Below are 22,816 nucleotides of genomic sequence, written 5' to 3'. Positions count from 1 at the left end.
AGGTACATAGCTACTAAGAGGCAGAGCAAGGACTGAAACTTAGGTATGTATGTCTTCATCACCCATGATCTTAATCATTCTGCTGGGGAAGAGTGGGAAGAATGGAAGGAAACTAACATTTTGAGGACTTTCTATTATGTGACAGCCATTGTGTGAGGTACTCCTTGTACTACTGAAACCATGCAACTCAGATTGGGACTTGAACCCACAGTCTTTTAACTGAGATCACACACCTGGGCTCAGGACTTAATGAAGCTCAGGTTCTTGATGTCTCATCACAGAAAGGATTCAGGGAGAAACAGAGTGATAGGTAAGAAGTGGATTTATTTAGAGAGAGACACACTCCACAGACAGAGTGTGGGCCATCTCAGAGGGTGAGAAAGGCCCCAGGGTATGGGGTTGCCAGTTTTTATAGGGGTAGGTAATTTCATAAACTAATGAGTGGGAGAAGTATTCCAGCTATTTGGGGGAAAGGGTGGGGATTTCCAGGAATTGGGCTACTGCCCAATTTTTTGTTTTTTTTTTTTTGTTTTATAGCTACTTTATTTATTTATTTATTTATTTTTGGCTGTGTTGGGTCTTCGGTTCGTGCGAGGGCTTTCTCTGGTTACGGCAAGTGGGGGCCACTCTTCATCACGGTGCGGGGACTGCTCTTCATTGCGGTGCGCGGGCCTTTCACTATCGCGGCCCCTCCTGTTGCAGGGCACAGGCTCCAGACGCGCAGGCTCAGTAGTTGTGGCTCACGGGCCCAGCTGCTCCGCGGCATGTGGGATCTTCCCAGACCAGGGCTCGAACCCGTGTCCCCTGCATTAGCAGGCAGATTCTCAACCACTGCGCCACCAGGGAAGCCCCTACTGCCCAATTTTTGACATTTATGGTTGGCCTTGGAACTGTCATGGAGCCTGTGGGTGTGTCACTTAGCTTGCTGATGTGTTACAATGAGGGTATACTGAGGCTGAAGGTCTAGTGGAAGTCCACTCATCTGCCATCTTGGACCTATTTGGCTCTAATCAGTTTATATCATGTCCTCGGGCTATGTCATTCTTTTAAAGGTTGTGCCCTGCACCCTTCCCTCCTGTTTCACTACTTCTCATTTTATTCTCACCAAAACTTTGAGGTAGGCATTATAGTCTTTATATTATAGACAAGGAGACTGAGGCTTATGTTAGATAGATTGTTTGAAGCCACATAGCTGGGAAGTGCTGAAGTTAGGATTTGAACTCAGGCCTGGTGGGTTCCATGGTCATTTTCACCAGAATTTTAGCAGTGCCCTTTCAGTTTAAGAGAAACTGAACATTGATATAGGCAATGTGAACCGAACAGATATAAAAATCCATTCCCCAGGTGGCAAAATTAGGTAGTGTTCCTTGTATGATGATCTAAGAGTGTCTTAGACTCTCGACTTTCCTTAAAGATAAAAGAAGTAGGGACTTCCCTGGTGGCACAGTGGTTAAGAATCCGCCTGACAATGCAAGGGAGACGGGTTCGAGCCCTGGCCAGGAAGATCCCATGGGCAGTGGAGCAACTAAGCCCATGTGCCACAACTACTGAGCCTGCATTCTACAGCCCATGAGCCACAACTACTGAAGCCTGTGGGCCTAGAGCCCGTGCTCCGCAACAAGAGAAGCCCGTGCACCACAACGAAGAGTAGCCCCCACTCGCCGCAACTAGAGAAAGCCCAACGCAGCCAAAAATAAACAAACAAATAAATAAATAAAGTTATTTTTAAAAAAGTAAGCACCAGTGATGACTCTGCTGATTTGAACTGCGGACTAGTCTCAGGGTGTTTTCTTGAACGTGTGTAACAAAGATAATGCTCTTTAGCCTCCACTGCCTCATCCAGTACCCCAGCAATGTGTATACCAGGTGACACAAGGGCTGCAATTAACTGGACCCTGCCCTGTAGCTTTGTGTGTTAAAGGACGCTGAACTGGCACCAGAAACAATGTTTAACTGATATTCCATTTATTAAACTGTTTGACTTGTGGCCTAACTGATTTAGCCTGGGCTAGACCATTAACCCCTTGGACACTCCATTATGCAGGATTGTCTTTCATAAAGAAATACCTTTCCCCCCTTTTGAAGGAAAAAGCAAGATAGTTTCACAAACTAGTCTTAATGAGCTCACTGCCAGAATTCAAATATGCCGTCTTTAGGTATATTCAGCTCTTTCAAAGAGTATAACGTGTGAATACGCCAGTGTATTCATTTTTCTCTTGGACGAATTTTGATTTGTAGCTAGAGTTAATGAATTTAAGAGTAGTATTCCAAAGTAGTGTTTCCCAAAATGTATTCCAGCACATGTTAGCTCTAAGAGTTGACCTTTGAAATATGGGTCCCATGGTCAAATAAATCTAGGTAATGTAGCAAAGCTATTCCTCCCTGGTAGAGTTTAACCATTAGTGCATTAAAGGCCCTGATAAGTCCAGCTGTAAAGAACTTGTTTTTTGGTAAGTCTGTTGACAATTCATGGAACTAGTGTTTCCTTAACACACTTCAGGATATACTGCCTCTGGCAGAGGCTGTAATTGCCCCTGTATCCATTCTCTTTTTCCTTTTAGTAAGAGAATCTCTGAATTGTGGCTAGGCACATAGCTTTCCAGCTAAACACTACGTTTTCTCGCTTCTTTATAACCAGTTGCAGCTGTGTGAATGATTTTTTTGACAGTAGAATGTAAGCAAAAGTGATGTGAGCAAAATTGAGTGTTACTCCTTTAAAATGAAGTCACTTGCCCTCTACTTTCTATCTTTCCCCATTCTTGCTGGCTGGAACGCTCAATTGCTGGTGACTCAGTTTTGACCATCTGGCCAGACAACACTTCAGGGGATGCCAAATGAAAAGATACAAGGAATCTGGGTCCCTGATGGTTTTGTGGACTAGCCATTTATATCTGAATTGTTTCACGGAAGATAAATAAAATTCATTTTGTTTGAACCACTCTATTTTGGGTATCTTTGTTATAGCTGCTTAATCTAAACTGTCACTAATCACTGTCCTGGAATTCTCTGAGAATTTTATGCTTGGGTTAGTATAAACTTCCTGAATTCTATTGGCTTTTCTTAATAAATGTTTTTAAAGAGAAATTCCTAAATGCTTTAGAGGAAGCTAAAAATTTAGGTGAAATAACGTTTGGAATGAAGCTAAGCTGTAGACTTAGCATTAAAATATAGAATGAACACTCAAATAATGAAATATTTGCTCAGACTGAGCCAGGTGAAAGACTGGACTTTCTCATGAAAGAAGATGAGGCTTTAAGTGACTCATGTTATACATAGTATCACTAATTTTTCTAAGTGTGTTTATACGTAAATGTCTCAAGCTACTGAAATAAATGAATGATTCATATTAGCTTCACAAAGAAAGCCTTTGGGGTTTTCTCTGTCTGCTCTGCATTTTAACTTGCCATTATTTAAAGGCTTATTCAAGACTTTTAACAGCAGACACACTGGCAACAATGTCAATTCTGACCTCAGTCAAACATAATAGGAGAGAGCAAATTGTGTTTTCCTCGGAAAAGAAAACCACAGCATATTTTCCTCCTGCAATAATTTGATTTCCTTTTGCTGTAGAAAGTCCAGAGAAAATGACAGCAATTCTGCCATAAGCTTCCACAAGTTGAAACTGAATGTCTGTGATTGTACTTCCCATGATGAGTTTTCTACACTAATGCTTGGGTTTCCATTTTAGAGCCCCTGATTACTAGATGTGCTTCAAGATCTTAATGTAACTAAGCACCCTTGGCTTGGCTCTGCTTTGGGGCAATGGCATCCTGCCGGCTTCTGTGATGAATGCGTCCAGAGCTTTAGCCCTGAAAACTCCAATCTCCAAGGAATTGTCGACTTTGTCTCTGACATTTATGAAGGACATCTGTGTAATGTCTGACCATGGCCTAAATCTCTGTATCTCCACATCTATCATGGTACCTGTGCTTAGCTGCAAGCCCAGCAACGGAAAGGAGCAGTTTACTAATTGGAAATCGTACCAGGTTTGACTTTTTCATTGCAACATCTGTGAAGTAGTATAAGATTTGATTGGTGTCTAAAAATCTTTATTTAATTTACTACCAGAAGCAGATCAAATTTCAGATTCCCTTTCCTGGTATTAGCATCAAGATAAATCTTTTATAAGGGTGTACAGGAATTCTAAAGAAAAAGTGAAACCAGTAGCTTTTTAGATTTTCCTTGTTTTATGTCGGGTTTCCTAGAAATGAAAAAGAATTTTTTTCTTGGGAGAAAGTTAAAAACTACTTGTGCAGAGGAAAAACAAAAAAGGAACAATGATATTTCATATTTTTAGACTCCTGAAGGCTAATTTTGATCCATTTCCTTTTTTTTTTTTTAAGATTATAATATAGTTCTTTGCAGGTCATCTCATCTCTGGAACATTCTCACTCAATTATCAGTGAAACCCAAAGATATCTGTGGGACTAAACTCTTCTTTGAAAGATTAGCATAGATTCACTATCAACAAAACAAAATAGCACTTATCTTCTACCTCATAACATCTTTTGAGAAGAGATTTGTGAGCCTTTTGGGTGCATGTGCTATGAAAATGCAAAATGGTGGTAAATAGATGATGTAAAGGGAAAAAAGGTTTCCATAGGGTCCCTTTGTAAAAGCAAACAAATACATGAGTTCTATACAACATTCATGATAGGGCATACCACTTCTGTCCCAGACTGCTAATTTTTCCTTTTTCTCATTCTTTTTTCCCTCTTTTTCTTATTATTTATAGATAGAAACTTCTAATCTTATTCCCTTCCTGAAATGAGTTCTCAGCCCACTTCAGACTGCTGAATTCCAAAGAACATGGGTCATGTTTGGAAGCTGTCTTGGTGAAGGGCCTTAGTGCAACACCACCTGTGAATAAATGCTTAACAAGTAGGCTTTTGATCATGATGTCTCTTAGATATTAGAAAAAAAATTGTTTCAATAGAATAGCTTCAGGCTGCAACTCACTGTTAAATAAATTAGACAGCTGCCTCAAATCCTTTCTGAAATGAAGTGGGATTTACTCTCTAAATAAAATAAGAGATCCACTCATCAAGGCAACAAGTATTCATTCTTTAACATGGCTTCAACAGATCATGGTGCTAGGCTGGTGTCATCACAAGGTTTGTGTTAGAAAGCAGTGTGCACAAATGAGGTCACATTAATCCTAACAACTCAAATTTTACTGACTTGCGAGAGCCTTAGCCTCCTGAAAACTCCCTGCTAAGTATATTTTTAGGGTATCTTTAGGGGTCTCTCCTATACTCTCCTAGATAGCCCTTCTGCTCAATGACGTCCTCCTCCTAAGAAAACCACTGAGAGCGGTTGCTGCATGCTGTCACCATACTTCTGGAGCTCCCAAAGCTGCAAACTTGAGGGCCCATGTAGAGTAGTATGCCCTGTAAATGACCCTGGCCCAGGAATAAGCTGTGTTCTGCACAGAATATATTTTGTCAGGAGGCACCAAAAGAGGGTCTTAGAAGGTGTCTCCTAAGTTCCTTTGGGAAAACAGTTTTTTGTTTGTTTGTTTGTTTTTGTTTTTTTCCATTTTTGCCTATAGCATCTCTCTCTCCTTAGAGCTCAGACACGAGTCTATGTGTCCTGAGCAGGAGAGCCACCATGTTATTCCCTTCAAATCCCAGATGTCTCCCACAGTGTGCTTTGAAAAACCCTACTCCCTGCAGTCACTCTACGCCTCTAGGCAGATCAGTTTGTATAAATAGACACCTGTGGTCTTCCACTACCTCATCAGACATGCCCAGACGTGTCTGAATCCCAGCAGAGGAAACAGCTTAGGCTAAAACCAAAGCATCTGTACATGCTTAACAAAAAATTCACACAAAATACTATGAAACTTAAAGTCTTTCAGTGGAAAATGCCTCATATTAATTTGGTTCATGCATGCATGCTTCATTTATAATCCAAATAAATTCCTAGGCCCCATATGGCCCAGTTCTGGCATAGTACTACATTAAAGAAACACAGTTTAGCAACCAAAAGTAATTAAAAAGTAATTCCCACATTTATTTGGGCTTCCTTAAGAATATTAAACAAACGACAAGTTCATAATCCTTAGTTATGAATCCTTCTAGAAGCTTTCTTTCTTCTTTCATGTTCTCTCCTGTCCCTTTGTATTCCTAGTGCCTCTGTTTGTGCTAAGTCCCCAGTATTTCTCTCCCAAACCTGCCTCTATGTCTCTTACTTTTTCTTTTTCTTTTCTTGTTGCCTTTCAGTTTGTTCCTCTCTTTCTCAAAATCTGGGAAATTTTGATAAAATTGAACTCATCTTAATGGGTCAAAGTTTCATGGAAGCTAACAGACCAAGACAAGATACTTTTTAGTGAGCAGAAAGGGTAGGGATGCATCAATAATTTTTGTATCTATTATACATTCATCTGACATTTATTGAGGACCTAATATACATGGCAGGCATTGTGGAGGCACTGAGGACATAAATGAATAGGATATTGTCTCCGGCTTCAGGAAACTCAAGTCCAGTAGAAGGTAGAGGCATATTAGACAAATGATTGTAATCAGTGGGGCAGGTATAAGAATGGACTTCGATTTTAGGCCATATGTGACACCAAAGTTGGGTAGGTCGATAAAGGCTTCACAGAGGAGAAGCCCTTGCCTTTAAGGATAAGTTGTAGTTTTTCAAGTGGGTGGTTTCCTAAGGCAGAAACCCAGCAGTGATCCTAGAGTCTTCCCATTCCTTTATCCTCTACAAATACTTTTAGTTCTTATGGCCTATTGAGTCTATCTCCTTAACATCTCTTTTGTCCATCTCTTTCTGCCAATCCACATTGCTGTTGTTTATGTTAGCACAGCTTTCACTTTGAAAGTATCCAACTGGCTTCTTATTTATCTTCTTGCCTATTATCTGGCACCTTTTGAAAATATCTACCATATTGCCTATAGTCTAGATAAGTCGTTTTCAATTTTATTTTCTGTCTCAAGACTACTTTATACTCTCAAAAAGTAGTGAGGACCCCCAAAAGCTTTTGTTTATGTGGGTGATAGAAACTTAGAATTAAATTAAAAATTTAAAGATAAAAACAATCTCATTACATGTTAACATAAATAACATGTTCTTATGAAAAATATATTTTACAAAACAAAATAAAATTTAGTGAGAAGAGTGACATTGCTTCTTATTTTTTTTGCAAGTCTCTTTATGTTTGGTTTAATAGAAGACAGATGGATTCACATATCTATTTCTACATTCAGTCTGTTACAATGTCACATGTTATGTAGCCTCTGTAAGCCTCCATTGTACACTCTAAAAAATGAGGGTGAACAATACTATTATTGCAAAAATATTTTTGACCTTGAAAACCTTCTAAATGGTCTTGGGGAACCCAGGGCTTCTTAGGCCACACTTTGAGATGGATCTTTCTAAAGTACAAATCTGTTTATGTTTCTCCCCTGCTTAAAATCTTTCAGCAGCTCTCTTTTGCCTACAGAATAAAGTAAATGGAAGAGTGGGAAGACACTAAGATGACTCCTAGATTTTACGCTTAGATAACTGGATAAACAAAATAGAAAATTAGAAAAGGGAAGCATATTTTTATAGTGATGAAGTTGATGAATTCAGTTTTTTTTTTAGTCATGGCTTTTGAGGTGAGTACCAGTTAACTACTGTGTAAAACATACCCCTCAAAAAACATAGTGGCTTAAAACAGCATTTGTTATACCACACCAAAGATGTGATCTGTGAAATAAAGAATTGATAAATTGGACTTCATTAAAATTGAAAACTTCTACTCTGCTAAAGACAATAACAAGAGAATTAGAAGACAAGCCACAGAGTAGGAGAAAGTATTTGCAAAAGACACATCTGATAAAGGACTGCTATCCAAAATATAAAAGAACTCTTAAAACTCAACAATAAGAAAACAAATAACCTGTTTTAAAAATGGGCTAAAGACCTGAGCAGACATGTCACCAAAGAGGATATACGGATGGCAAACAGCATAAGAAAAAATGTTCTACGACCTATGTTATCAGGGAAATGCAAATTAACAACGAGATACCACTACGCACCTTTTTGAATGGCCCAAATCCAGAACGCTTGAGAACACCAAATGCTGATGAGGATGTGGAACACCAGGAACTTTCATTCATTGCTGGTGGGAATGCAAAATGCTGCAACCACTTTAGAAGGCAGTTTGGCAGTTTCTCATAAAACTAAACATACTCTTACCACTTGATCCAGCAATCATGCTCTCTGGTATTTGTTTAATCAAAGGAGTTTAAAATTTATGTCCACACAAAAACCTGCGCAAGGGTGTTTACAGCAGCTTTATTCATAATTGCCAAAATTTGGAAGCAACCAAGATGTCCTCCAGTAGATAAATGGATAAATAAATCATGGTACATCCAGACAATGGAATGTTATTCAGCTCTAAAAAGAAATGAGCTATCAAGCCATGAAAAGACATGGAAGAAGCTTAAATGTGTATCACTAAGTGAAAGAAGCCCATCTGAAAAGGCTACACACTATATGATTCCAACTGTATGACATTCTGGAAAAAGCAGAACTAGGGAGATAATAAAAAGGTCAGTTGCTGCCAGGGGTATGTATACGCGGTGGTGGGTAGAGGGGGGATGAGTAGGCACAGCACAGAAGATTTTTAGGGTGATGAAAATACTCTGTATGCTATTATAATGAAGGATATATGTCATTATACATTTGTCCAAACCCATAGAAGGTACAACCCAAGAGTGAATCTTATTGTAAACTATAGACTTAGAGTGATTATAATGCATCAGTGCAGGCTCATCAATTGTAATAAACGTACCACTCTGGTGAGTGATGTTGATAATGGGGGAGGCTATGTATCTGTGAGGGAAGGGGGTATATGGGAAATCTCTGTATCATCCTCTCAATTTTGTGGTAAATCTAAAACTTCTATTAAAAATTTTAAAAAATTTAAAGAAACCCAGAATTGTTAAGCATTTGTTATTTCTCACAAGACTGTAAGTTGACTGGACAAAGCTAGGTGGTGAATGGAGGATGGTGGACCCATGGGATGGAGAGCATTTCATCTGGCCTTTCTTTTGTCAGTCTAGTGTGCTTCCTGCTCAGTCTTTGCTTTTTCAGGAAGAAAGTGCCTCCTGCCACTGGTAGAAAGTCAGGAGACATCACATCTGGGTCACTCTTTGCCAGTGGATGGAGAGCCAGAAGACACCAGCAGTCTCCTGCTACTGTGTAGAGGGCTGGGAGAGGCTGGGCTTGGGTTGCCTTCTGCCACTGGGTGGAGGCTTGGGAGGTATTCTACCTGCTTTTAATGTTCCTCCTCTGTGTTCTCATAATGTCCTGTATTGGTATTTATAACATTACATAGTAATCATTGTCTTTTTTTCAGGCAGAGACTATGTCCCCAATATTCAACACAATGCTTAGCATGTCATAGGCACTCAATAACTGTTTGAGAAATGAATGGATGGTGAAATTTGATATTATGCAAAGCAGGCTGACAGTAGGAAATCATTATAAACTTTTGAACTGAATTATGACATAAGGAATTGTGTTTTAGGAAGATTTTACTATTATTATGGATGTACTGAGAAATACACTCCTCTACCTGGGTGACAACTACTTCTTTTTATTCTTCCTCTTGGAAGACTTCCATGATAATTGGTGTTTTTCATGTACTTAAACACAATTATATAATTCGGGCAGTAAAACCCATAGACATATCAATTTGTGAAGGTACTGAATTAGTGAAAAGCAGTGAATTATTATCCACATCTTCCCAGAGAGAGTGCTAAATATGTAAGCGGACAATGACCAGACCATATATAACAATAGAGCTCTGATCCGGAAGCCCAGGAAGCAAACCACACCTCTGCAGCAATTGGCCCAGAATTGTCAGGGCTTGGTCAATGACTGCCAACTTTCCTATTTTGGCCACTACTTCCCAATCAGGACTGAACAGAGAAAGTCAAATATGCTCTCCAAACCCATTACATAATATGCCCTGCTTCTCAGTAGCTCACCTCAAGTTTCCCAACAACCGCCAATCAGAGCACACATGAAGCCTTTCCTCTTTCTTTCACTATAAAGCTTTCCCATCCCCCTGCCTGCCTTTGAGTCTTTGCCAAACACAAGAGATGATGACTTGGCATAGCAAATTCTGAATAAATAGCCTCTGTTTATTCTTGTTCGGTGATCTTCATTTACCTCCACATCAGTAAATGAAATAGTTCACAAGAGGTTGAACTAGGGTAGATGTGGTCGAGTATCACAAACACCATCCTGAACAATGAGCCAGTCTAGACACCTTGGGAAGCTGCTTTATCTCAGTTGCTTTATATATTTTAGAAGAGTTGGTGGTGAAGCGCTCTAGTGCATAAATCTTAAGTCAGTTGTCATGGTTCCAAATCATTTTTATAGCTGAGTAAGTCATTGAAAGCATTGTTTTTATTAACCTGTAATCTAATGCTTCACCCCCTGGAAGTGCTGCCTTTCAGTTTGGGGTTAGATTCTGTTGATTCGTCAGTTAATGTCTCTCAGATTTTTTTCTTTCTTCTCTGTCACATTGCCACTACCCTCGTCCATGTTTTCATGACCTCATAAGCAGCAGTCATCTAAGTGACCCCTTTGAGCCTCTTTCCACTTGAAATAATTGTACATGCCTAGCTTATGCTAATCTTCTCCTGACTTCCATCATGTTACTAATTTCCTCAAGAACTTCCTCAATTTGTAAACTTTATTGGCATCAGTGCCTTCCATCATATGACTCCCCTAATTAACCTGGCACCCCTAACTAACCTAGCAACCCTGTGTCCTCCTGCTTTCCTGCATGTTCTGGGCTCCTATCCACACCATGTTTATTCCACCTTTGTGCTTCTGGTCATTCTGCTGCTTCATCTGGAATGTGTTCTTTCTTCTTTTTTATGTGTATTCTTGTTTAACGCATACTTTAACCCTCACTTTGTCCCTCAGTAGTCTGGTACAAGATTCTCTTATTGTGAACTTGCTTATCCTGTGAACTCTGTTTCACTGTCAGGTTCCAGTTGGCCATAAAGGAAGCTGCAGGAGATTTGGGAGGCAGAATTGAAAGCAGCAGTCATTATAGTTGGAAACTTGTCAGTGGTTAGAGGCAGTGAAGACAGATGCCAAGATGCCAGCAGTTTCCAGCTTATTGTCATGCTTCCAGCTCTCCCTCCCAACTTCCTGCCCTACTGACTAACAGCAGCCCCAGGCTGGCCCACCACCAGATGCTCTGCTGTAAGCTCCTAGGGGCAGTAACTCCAAAGAGTCAACCATCTTCCACAGAGTTCTACAGCAGCCCCCTTTCACAGTATGCTGGACGTGCTTAGTTTCTAGATTCAAGTATGATTGGGGAGCAGAGTACTGAAGTCCTTACTTGTGCACCCACTAGGATTAACACTTGGCCACATATGCTCTGATCTTTTTCTTCCTCACTCTCACTGAATTTTTATCACTTTGGGGCCAAAAATCTGATTTTATGTTATCAAACATGCTTCCTTACTCTATATTCATGGTATATATACTAGGTTCTGGATTTTGATATGTATATTTTTTAATTCAAAAGGGAAGCTAATATATATATTTTAAAATTCAAAACACCCTTCCATTTCATGCACCTTACTCGTGCAATTGAGAGTCAGGACTATGCCATAGATTTACAAAAGTCCACTGTGAACTCAAAAGCCAGGAATTTGACTGTTTTCTTTCTGTATGTGCTCTAGCCCAGGGACATTTCATATAGAAAGCTATTGCTGCTGCCTCAATGTTGAAGGCAGAGTGCTGGAAAACTGGTTGTGGGATGATGAAAACCTTGGTTTAATATCTCTAAATATTACCTTGATACACAGGAAAAAAATTTAAAACTTCTCATGGAATGAATGGATTGTATGTCCTTTCAGTAATGCTGTTTTTTTGCAAGTAGACTTCTGATAAAAATTGAACAGGAGCCAATTTGAGGCTTCATTTTCTGGCAAGGAACCTAAGTTCATGTGTTCTGTGTTCTTGATTAAGAGCAGACCTATATACTTACAAACAAAAAAGAGCAAAAGGTAGGTTTGAAGTTCTCTTACAAAAATGAGAAAATCTAAAAAGTTTTCTCGCCTGAATAGATGATCACCACAATCTTTATCTTCTGACAAAAAAAGCAGTTTTTTGAGAAAAAAGAGTATCCTACTTTCTGTATCTTTAATCATCATTTTCTTCTTTCTTTCTATAGAGAAAGGATTGCTGGAGATAATTGTTCTGACCTCTGATGCTTACTGGCTTTAGGCCTCCCAATACCTCAGAATCTTGAAACTCTATTTCACTGAAACTGCAAGTGAAATTTGGTATGTTTGGAAAGCATGATGTTCCACACTCTCTGAACATGTAGTTAAGTAAGTCATTAACCCAGAGAGCAGAGCTTCGAGAGCCTTGGAAAATGAAGGAAAAACATGAACATTCAATGCTGATTTCTGCAGAACTGTTTTCTAAGAAAAATATTGTCTCTTCTTATATTCCTCTGTGCAAATCAAACAGATAGTGGTGTTGGTTGCACAACATTGTATATGTAATTAACGCCACTGAATTGAATACTTAATAATGGTTAAAATGGCAAATTTTGTTATATATATTTTAGGACAAAAATTTCCATGAAAAGAATGCCCATCTTTTCATACAGGAGTCTTGGATAAGCTTAAGAAGGTCAATGGATTGTTGATTTACATGATGATAGAAGACAGAAGCAAGATTCTACTCACAAGAAAAAAAAGATTTATCTGAAGTCCCTGGAAAAGGATTCTGTGGTACTATTTTATGAGCAAAGGGCTGCTTTTTAGGTTACTTGGAGAGATAGATTGAATTTCTTTTTCTTCATTTCCATTTTCAAGACTCTGATGTTTATAGATATTGTGGAATTCATTCACTTATTCATTCATTCTTTTATCTTTAGCAAGTGCTAGCTCTAAGAATATAGAAAATTATTTTATTTTAGAAAAGGATACAATCATTTGAAAAGTAACTTACCTGAAAAGATCATGACATGAAAAATATGGAATCAACAATACAGTGGTCTTCATGGATTTGAATATGCTGAATGGTCATAATCTGAGATTCCAAAGCAAAGTTTCTTCCTCTTTTATTTCATTTTTTTAATATGCAGGTTTGGGGATATGTCCCTACTGATTTTCTTTCTTTTTTTTTTTTTAAAAAACATCAGGTAAATGTTTATTTTCTCTCATTCCAACCCAGAAAAGGTACATAGGTCTCGAGCTATCCCATGAAACTATCATCTACTATACATCTTTTTTTTTTTAATTTTTGAATTTTATTTTATTTGTTTTTTTATACAGCAGGTCCTTATTAGTCATCAATTTTATACACATCAGTGTATACATGTCAATCCCAATCGCCCAATTCATCACACCGCCACCCCCACCCCCGCCGCTTTCCCCCATTGGTGTCCATACGTTTGTTCTCTACATCTCTGTCTCAACTTCTGCCCTGCAAACCGGTTCATCTATACCATTTTTCTAGGTTCCACATATATACGTTAATATATGATATTTGTTCTTCTCTTTCTGACTTACTTCACTCTGTATGACAGTCTCTAGATCCATCCACGTCTCTACAAATGACCCAATTTCGTTCCTTTTTATGGCTGAGTAATATTCCATTGTATATATGTACCACATCTTCTTTATCCATTCATCTGTCGATGGGCATTTAGGTTGCTTCCATGACCTGGCTATTGTAAATAGTGCTGCAATGAACATTGGGGTGCATGTGTCTTTTTGAATTACGGTTTTCTCTGGGTATATGTCCAGTAGTGGGATTGCTGGATCATATGGTAATTCTATTCTTAGTTTTTTAAGGAACCTCCATACTGTACTCCATAGTGGCTGTATCAATTTACATTCCCACCAACAGTGCAAGAGGGTTCCCTTTTCTCCACACCCTCTCCAGGATTTGTTGTTTGTAGATTTTCTGATGATGCCCATTCTAACTGGTGTGAGGTGATACCTCATTGTGGTTTTGATTTGCATTTCTCTAATAATTAGTGAGGTGGAGCAGCTTTCCATGTGCTTCTTGGCCATCTGTATGTCTTCTTTGGAGAAATGTCTATTTAGGTCTTCTGCCCATTTTTGGATTGGGCTGTTTGTTTTTTTAATATTGAGCCACATGAGCTGTTTATATATTTTGGAGATTAATCCTTTGTCCATTGATTGGTTTGCAAATATTTTCTCCCATTCTGAGGGTTGGATTTTTGTCTTGTTTATGGTTTCCTTTGCTGTGCAAAAGCTTTGAAGTTTCATTAGGTCCCATTTGTTTATTTTTGTTTTTATTTCCATTACTCTAGGAGGTGGATCAAAAAAGATCTTGCTGCGCTTTATGTCAAAGAGTGTTCTTGCTATGTTTTCCTCTAAGACTTTTATAGTGTCTGATCTTACATTTAGGTCTCTAATCCATTTTGAGTTTACTTTTGTGTATGGTGTTAGGGAGTGTTCTAATTTCGTTCTTTTATATGTAGCTGTCCAGTTTTCCCAGCACCACTTATTGAAGAGACTGTCTTTTCTCCATTGTATACACTTGCCTCCTTTGTCATAGATTAGTTGACCATAGGTGCGTGGGTTTATCTCTGGGCTTTCTATCTTGTTCCATTGATCTATGTTTCTGTTTTTGTGCCAGTACCATATTGTCTTGATTACTGTAGCTTTGTAGTATAGTCTGAAGTCAAGGAGTCTGATTCCTCCAGCTCCTTTTTTTTCTCTCAAGGCTGCTTTCACTATTCGGGGTCTTTTGTGTCTCCATACAAATTTTAAGATTTTTTTGTCTAGTTCCATAAAAAATGCCATTGGTAATTTGACAGGGATTGCATTGAATCTGTAGATTGTTTCGGGTAATATAATCATTTTCACAATATTGATTCTTCCAATCCAAGAACATGGTATATTTCTCCATCTGTTGGTATCATCTTTAATTTCTTTCATCAGTGTCTTATAGTTTTCTGCATACAGGTCTTTTGTCTCCCTAGGTAGGTTTATTCCTAGGTATTTTATTCTTTTTGTTGCAATGGTAAATGGGAGTGTTTCCTTAATTTCTCTTTCATATTTTTCATCATTAGTGTATAGGAATGCAAGAGATTTCTGTGCATTAGTTTTGTATCCTGCAACTTTACCAAATTCATTGATTAGCTCTAGTAGTTTTCTGGTGGCAGTTTTAGGATTCTCTATGTATAGTATCATGTCATCTGCAAACAGTGACAGTTTTACTTCTTCTTTTCCAATTTGTATTCCTTTTATTTCTTTTTCTTCTCTGATTGCCAAGGCTAGGACTTCCAAAACTATGTTGAATAATAGTGGTGACAGTGGACATCCTTGTCTTGTTCCTGATCTTAGAGGAAATGTTTTCAGTTTTTCACCATTGAGAATGATGTTTGCTGTGGGTTTGTCATATATGGCCTTTATTATGTTGAGGTAGGTTCCCTCTATGCCCACTTTCTGGAGGGTTTTTATCATAAATGGGTGTTGAATTTTGTCAAAAGCTTTTTCTGCATCTATTGAGATGATCATATGGTTTTTATTCTTCAATTTGTTAATATGGAGTATCACATTGATTGATTTACGTATATTGAGGAATCCTTGCATCCCTGGGATAAATCCCACTTGATCGTGGTGTATGATCCTGTTAAAGTGTTGTTGGATTCTGTTTGCTAGTATTTTGTGGAGGATTTTTTCATCTATATTCATCAGTGATATTGGTCTGTAATTTTCTTTTTTTGTAGTATCTTTGTCTGGTTTTGGTGTCAGGGTGATGGTGGCCTCATAGAATGAGTTTGGGAGTGTTCCTTCCTCTGCAATTTTTTGGAAGAGTTTGAGAAAGATGGGTGTTAGCTCTTCTCTAAATGTTTGATAGAATTCACCTGTGACACCATCTGGTCCTGGACTTTTGTTGGAAGATTTTTAATCACAGTTTCAATTTCATTACTTGTGATTGGTCTGTTTATATTTTCTATTTCTTCCTGGTTCAGTCTTGGAAGGTTATACCTTTCTAAGAATTTGTCCATTTCTTCCAGGGTGTCCATTTTATTGGCATAGAGTTGCTTGTAGTAGTCTCTTAGGATTCTTTGTGTTTCTCTGGTGTCTGTTGTAACTTCTCCTTTTTCATTTCTAATTTTATTGATTTGAGTCCTCTCCCTCTTTTTCTTGATGAGTCTGGCTAATGGTTTATCAATTTTGTTTATCTTCTCAAAGAACCATCTTTTAGTTTTATTGATCTATGCTATTGTTTTCTTTGTTTCTTTTTCATTTATTTCTGCTCTGATCTTTATGATTTCTTTCCTTCTGCTAACTTTGGGTTTTGTTTGTTCTTCTTTCTCTAGTTCCTTTAGGTATAAGATTAGATTGTTTATTTGAGATTTTTCTTGTTTCTTGAGGTAGGCTTGTATAGCTATAAAGTTCCCACTTAGAACTGCTTTTGCTGCATCCCATAGGTTTTGGATCATCGTGTTTTCATTGTCATTTGTCTCTAGGTATTTTTTGATTTCCTCTTTGATTTCTTCAGTGATGTCTTGGTTATTTAGTAATGTATTGTTTGGCCTCCATGTGTTTTTGTTTTTTACGTTTTTTCCCTGTAATTCATTTCTAATCTCATAGCATTTTGGTCAGAAAAGATGCTTGATATGATTTCAATTTTCTTAAATTTACTGTGGCTTGATTTGTGACCCAACATGTGATCTATCCTGGAGAATGTTCCATGCGCACTTGAGAAGAAAGTGTAATCTGCTGTTTCTGGATGGAATGTCCTATAAATATCAATTAAATCTATCTGGTCTATTGTGTCATTTAAAGCTTCTCTTTCCTTATTTATCTTCATTTTGGATGATTTGCCCATTGGTGTAAGTGAGGTGTTAGAATTCCCCACTATTATTGTGTTACTGTCGATTTCCTCTTTTATAGCTGTTAGCAGTTGCCTTATGTATTGAGGTGCTCCTATGTTGGGTGCATATATATTTATAATTGTTATATCTTCTTCTTGGATTGATCCCGTGATCATTATGTAGTGCCCTTCCTTGTCTCCTATAACATTCTTTATTTTAAAGTCTATTTTTTCTGATGTGAGTATTGCTACTCCAGCTTTCTTTTGATTTCCATTTGCATGGAATATCTTTGTGCCTCCCCTCACTTTCAGTCTGTATGTGTCCCTAGGTCTGAAGTGTGTCTCTTGTAGACAGCATATAGATGGGTCTTGTTTTTGTATCCATTCAGCAAGCCTGTGTCTTTTGGTTGGAGCATTTAATCCATTCACGTTTAAGGTAAGTATCGATATGTATGTTCCTATGACCATTTTCTTAATTGTTTTGGGTTTGTTTTTGTAGGTCCTTTTCTTCTCTTGTGTTTCCCACTTAGAGAAGTTCCTTTAGCATTTGTTGTAGAGCTGGTTTGGTGGTGCTGAATTCTCTTAGCTTTTGCTTTTCTTTAAAGCTTTTGATTTTTACATTGAATCTCAATGAGATCCTTGCCAGGTAGAGTTATCTTGGTTGTAGGTTCTTCCCTTTCATCACTTTAAGTATATCATGCCACTCCCTTCTGGCTTGTCGAGTTTCTGCTGAGAAACCAGCTGTTAACCTTATGGGAGTTCCCTTGTATGTTATTTGTCATTTTTCCCTTTCTGCTTTCAATAATTTTTCTTTGTCTTTAATTTTTGCCAGTTTGATTACTATGTGTCTCGGCATGTTTCTCCTTGGGTTTATCCTGTATGGGACTCTCTGTGCTTCCTGGACTTGCGTGGCTATTTCCTTTCCCAGGTTAAGGAAGTTTTTGACTATAATCTCTTCAAATATTTTCTTGGGTCTTTCTCTCTCTCTTCTCCTTCTGGGACCCCTATAATGTGAATGTTGTTGCGTTTAATGTTGTCCCAGAGGTCTCTTAGGCTGTCTTCATTTCTTTTCATCCTTTTTTCTTTATTCTGTTCTGCAGCAGTGAATTCCACCATTCTGTCTTCCAGGTCACTTATCCGTTCTTCTGCCTTAGTTATTCTGCTATTGATTCCTTCTAATGTAGTTTTCATTTCAGTTATTTTATTGTTCATCTCTGTTTGTTTATTCTTTAATTCTTCTAGGTCTTTGTTAAACATTTCTTGCCTCTTCTCGATCTTTGCCTCCATTCTTTTTCCGAGGTCCTGGATCATCTTCACTATCATTATTCTGAATTCTTTTTCTGGAAGGTTGCCTAGCTCCACTTCATTTAGTTGTTTTTCTGGGGTTTTATCTTGTTCCTTCATCTGGTACGTAGCCCTCTGCCTTTTCATCTTGTCTATGTTTCTGTGAATGTGGTTTTTGTTCCACAGGCTTCAGGATTGTAGTTCTTCTTGCTTCTCCTGTCTGCCCTCTGCTGGGTGAGGCTATCTAAGGGGCTTGTGCAAGTTTCCTGATGGGAGGGACTCGTGGTGGGTAGAGCTGACTGTTGCTCTGGTGGGCAGAGCTCAGTAAAACTTTAAACCGCTTAACTGCTGATGGGTGGGGCTGGGTTCCCTCCCTGTTGGTTGTTTGGCCTGAGGCAACCCAACACTGGAGCCTACCCGTGCTCTTTGGTGGGGCTAATGACGGACTCTGGGAGGGCTCATGCCAAGGAGTACTTTCCAGAACTTCTGTTGCCAGTGTCCTTGTCCCCATGGTGAGCCACAGCCACTGCCCACCTCTGCAGGAGACCCTCCAACATTAGCAGGTAGGTCTGGTTCAGTCTCCTCTGGGGTCACTGCTCCTTCCCCTGGGTCCCGATGCGCACACTACTTTGTGTGTGCCCTCCAAGAGTGGAGTCTCTGTTTCCGCCAGTCCTGTTGAAGTCCTGCAGTGAAATCCCACTAGCCTTCAAAGTCTGATTCTCTAGGAATTCCTCCTCCCGTTGCCGGACCCCCACATTAATGTGGGGCTCAGAACCTTCACTCCAGTGAATGGACTTCTGTGGTATATGTGTTCTCCAGTCTGTGAGTCACCCACCCAGCAGTTATGGGATTTATTGTGATTGCACCCCTCTTACCGTCTCATTGTGGCTTCTCCTTTGTCTTTGGATGTGGGGTATCTTTTTTGGTGACTTCCAGCCTCTTCCTGTCGATGACTGTCCAGCAGCTAGTTGTGATTCTTGTGTTCTCGCAAGAGGGAGTGAGAGCACATCCTTCTACTCCACCATCTTGGTTCCTAATCCCTACTGATTTTCTAAACATTCATAATATTTGATTCCTTCCATTTCTATTTTTATGAAGTAATTATTTTCATAACCTGGAGACAAACTGCCTTTACTTACATCACACAGGTATTTTTATAGTGAATGAAAAATCACACATATGATGTAGAGCTTTAGGATATATTATTATATTATTTCTGCGGAGTTAGACTTTACCTCAGAGTAATTTCTCAATTGCTCCATGATAGGTGGATGTGAAATGCATACTTTTTATATGATTAAAAATAGTCACTTTTATTATCTAAAGATTTTACAACTATTGCACCTTTTAAAAAAGATTGTATCTTGGTTTATAGAAAGTGAAATAATTCTACCTGTATTTTTAGCTGGATTTAAATGTGACGGTTTCACATCGGTGGACGGTGTCTTTGGAAGATATTGCTTCTCCCAATTCTCTTATACTGAGCTGTGTCAAACAGACAAAAGAAAGTAGAAAGTTAGGCAATTTCCTTTAAATATGTTGATAAAATTATCTGTAAATATGAATGAGAACTGGGTGTTCAAATTTTTTGTGTTCATATAATTCAGATATTGGAAACATCACCATTTTTCTTCATGAATAAACAGCAAGTTTTATTATTGTTCATCTTATCCAAATTATCTAGGCTATTTTTAATCTTCCACTTTAATCTTCTAGGGTGGACATGGTCATATAGGAGGTACACATACACACACTGCCAGTTGAATATTCAAGCTTTATTTTATTGCCAAGATGTGATTTGTAACAAACCTGCTGATATGATTTTACATTCTCTGCAGAAATCACTCTGTAGTAAACCAGGTTTCTGGCCACAGAAGTATCCCCTGCTAAGAGCTAAATAAGCCATAGTATTGAGAAGCCAGGCTGGAATTTAGCTGTTTAATTGTTTTCATGTGTTTGCATTAGAATGAGTATGAACCCTAACAAGTCAGCTTTACAAAGGTTGGAGGTGGAATCCAGGCCTTGTTCTCAAAGAGCTAAAGCTAAAACAGTCCCTTAGTTAGCCTGCCTAAGCAGTCTCTGTTTCTCAGGAAATAAATTCTATTGCTTTTGAAGGAAAGCAAGGTTATTTGAAGGAAAGCAAAGTTATTTGAAGGAAAGAACGTCTCTCTTGTCCAATACTTCCACTTCCTCCTCTTTTCTCTTGGCATTTCTTAGAACCCTGCAATTATCTGAGTAAATAAAGTTAAGCCTTTACTACCAAAAAATAACTTCCAGACTACTCATGGATCATGCACTTTATAGCCTTGCATAGATTCCTCAGATCTACTTTCTGAGGTAGGTATATTATACCATACACTATTTTTTAAAACAGCTTTATTGAGGTGTAATTAATATACAAAGAACTGCACATACTTAATGCATACAATTTGATGGATTTGAACATACCCAAACACCTGTGAAACCATTACTACAATCAAGGTAACAGAGGCTCAGAGAGAAGGAATTTGCTAAACATTCCAGAGGTAATACAGGGACTAGTAGGGATTTGAACACTGGTCTTTCTGACTCCAAAATCCATGCTCTTTCCAATTCAAAGCTGCCACATTATATTTTCACCTGGACTGATGTTTGTGTGTTGGCATAGGACTTGCTAGAGATGTTAGGATGGAAGACCTGTAGGTATGGCACTACTTTTTCCATCAAAAATGAAGACGTAAACATACTTATGAGACACAACAATTGGAATTGGACTGTCCAAAAAGTCTGGAGTATATTCAATTCCAGAAATTTCACTTTAGTCAGAGACAAGAGATAGTCACACTGTCTGATTATATCTGTTTCTCAGTTGTAAAAGCAAATGGGGGGTTGTGTGGATAGCAGGAGTGGGTTAAGAAGCTCTGCTTCCCCAAACTGCCACAGAATCACAAACCACACTTTGCGTGATGGATGGGTCCCTCTTTCTAGGGGGAAACAGTATCATTTTATTAATACCTCTTTAAAGCAGGAGTGAGTTATATACATGTGTATATATGGTATTAGATGTATTAAACTGCTTATTAAATTTTATTTTCATATATTGCCTTTCTCCTAAGTATGTGCTTATGGCAATACATACTGACATATGGAGGTGTTGGAATCACTGAAAATGTAATCATTCTTAAGTTTCCAGCATGTAACATACTGTGCAAGGGGATAAAGTTAAATTGCAAAGAGTTTTGATTCCTTTCCAATAGTAAAAATCATTTTCACTAGACAATTTGGTCAATGTAGAAAGCATTTACAAAAAAATAAAAATGACTTTTAACTTCATCAATCAGATATGACTATTATTGTTTTTTGGTGTATTGATAAAGTTATTTAAAAGAAAGATTTATATATGTTGCTACATGTATGGAAAATGAGTGAAGAAATAAATGTTTAATATTTTATACCACTCAGTGTAGAGGAATTAAGGTTGCACAATAGCAAGGTACTCTAGCATTTCACAGAAGAGTAACAAAACAATTGTATTTATAAATAGACATTTTCAAGAAAAAAGAAGCATGGATTCCCTTTAAAGTGTACACTGAAAACCTAATTTTGTATAGTAATCAGGATTTTGGATCCATAATTTGAAGTCATGGTTAAAAAAAAAAAGCCCATGGCTACCTAGTGTTAAATGATGGCCCCTCCCTCCATCCTCAACTGGGATACTGTTCCAAGGGCTGATGGTTTGTTTTACTTCTCATTTAAAAATAACTAGAGAAAGAAACCATATGGAACAAACTCTAAAAGTATTATTATGTAGCAGATTGTATTTTTGGAAAATGGTTGCAAAATAACTCCCATGCCACATACGCTTTTAGAACCTTGCCACTCACCCATAAAAAGATGGAGTCTAATTTGTTCCCTCAACTTGAATTTGGGTAGGATTGTAATTGCTTCACAACTGGAGTCCAGTTGAGGTGACTTTGCATTACTTATGATACTAGCAAAGAACAGAACATAAGCTTCTATTTAGTTCTCTTGGTATGACTTGGAGGAAGTCAGACCGTGGAAGCTGACCAACTCCCCTGATACTGCTGTGCTGTGAGGGAGCTGAAATTAGCCTACATGGAGAGAATACATAGAGGAACATTGAATCTACAAGTTAGGAGAGATGTGTCTAGCCATCCCAGCTGCTCCAGCTCCTCATTGTTCCAATCTATCTACTGTGTGACTACAAATAAGTGACTCTGAGCCAGAACCGTAAACTGATCCCTTTCTGAATTTCTGAGCTACAGAAATCATGAAAGAGAATACAATGATTGTTGTTTTAAGCAACTACAGTTTGGGGTGATTTATCATGTAGCAATAGATAATTGGAGCAGAATTTGATGCAGAAATGGAGTGCTGACATAACAAAAATCTCAAGTGGACAGAATCCTTTAGGAAGAGAATGTTAGTGAAACCCTGAAGTACCTAGGGAGGTTTGTTGGTGAAAGCTGGAAGAAACTCGAGGAGGGCCTTAGCAGTAGCCTAAACGGTCTCAAGAAGGCTGTCTGAAAGGGCTTAAAGCAAAAGGAGGAAATCATAATTGGAAGTTGGAGAAAGAGGGACCCTCGTTATGTAGAGGCAGAAAGTTTAGCAAAATTCTTGTCTGTGTGAATGTGGAACATAGACTGTGTTCCTAATGAACTCAGTGATCTGGCTTTTCTTGCTGCCC

The sequence above is a fragment of the Balaenoptera acutorostrata genome, chromosome 5 (assembly GCF_949987535.1).
Source record: "Balaenoptera acutorostrata chromosome 5, mBalAcu1.1, whole genome shotgun sequence".
In the NCBI taxonomy this organism is placed as follows: domain Eukaryota; kingdom Metazoa; phylum Chordata; class Mammalia; order Artiodactyla; family Balaenopteridae; genus Balaenoptera; species Balaenoptera acutorostrata.
This window is presented reverse-complemented; position numbering follows the sequence as displayed.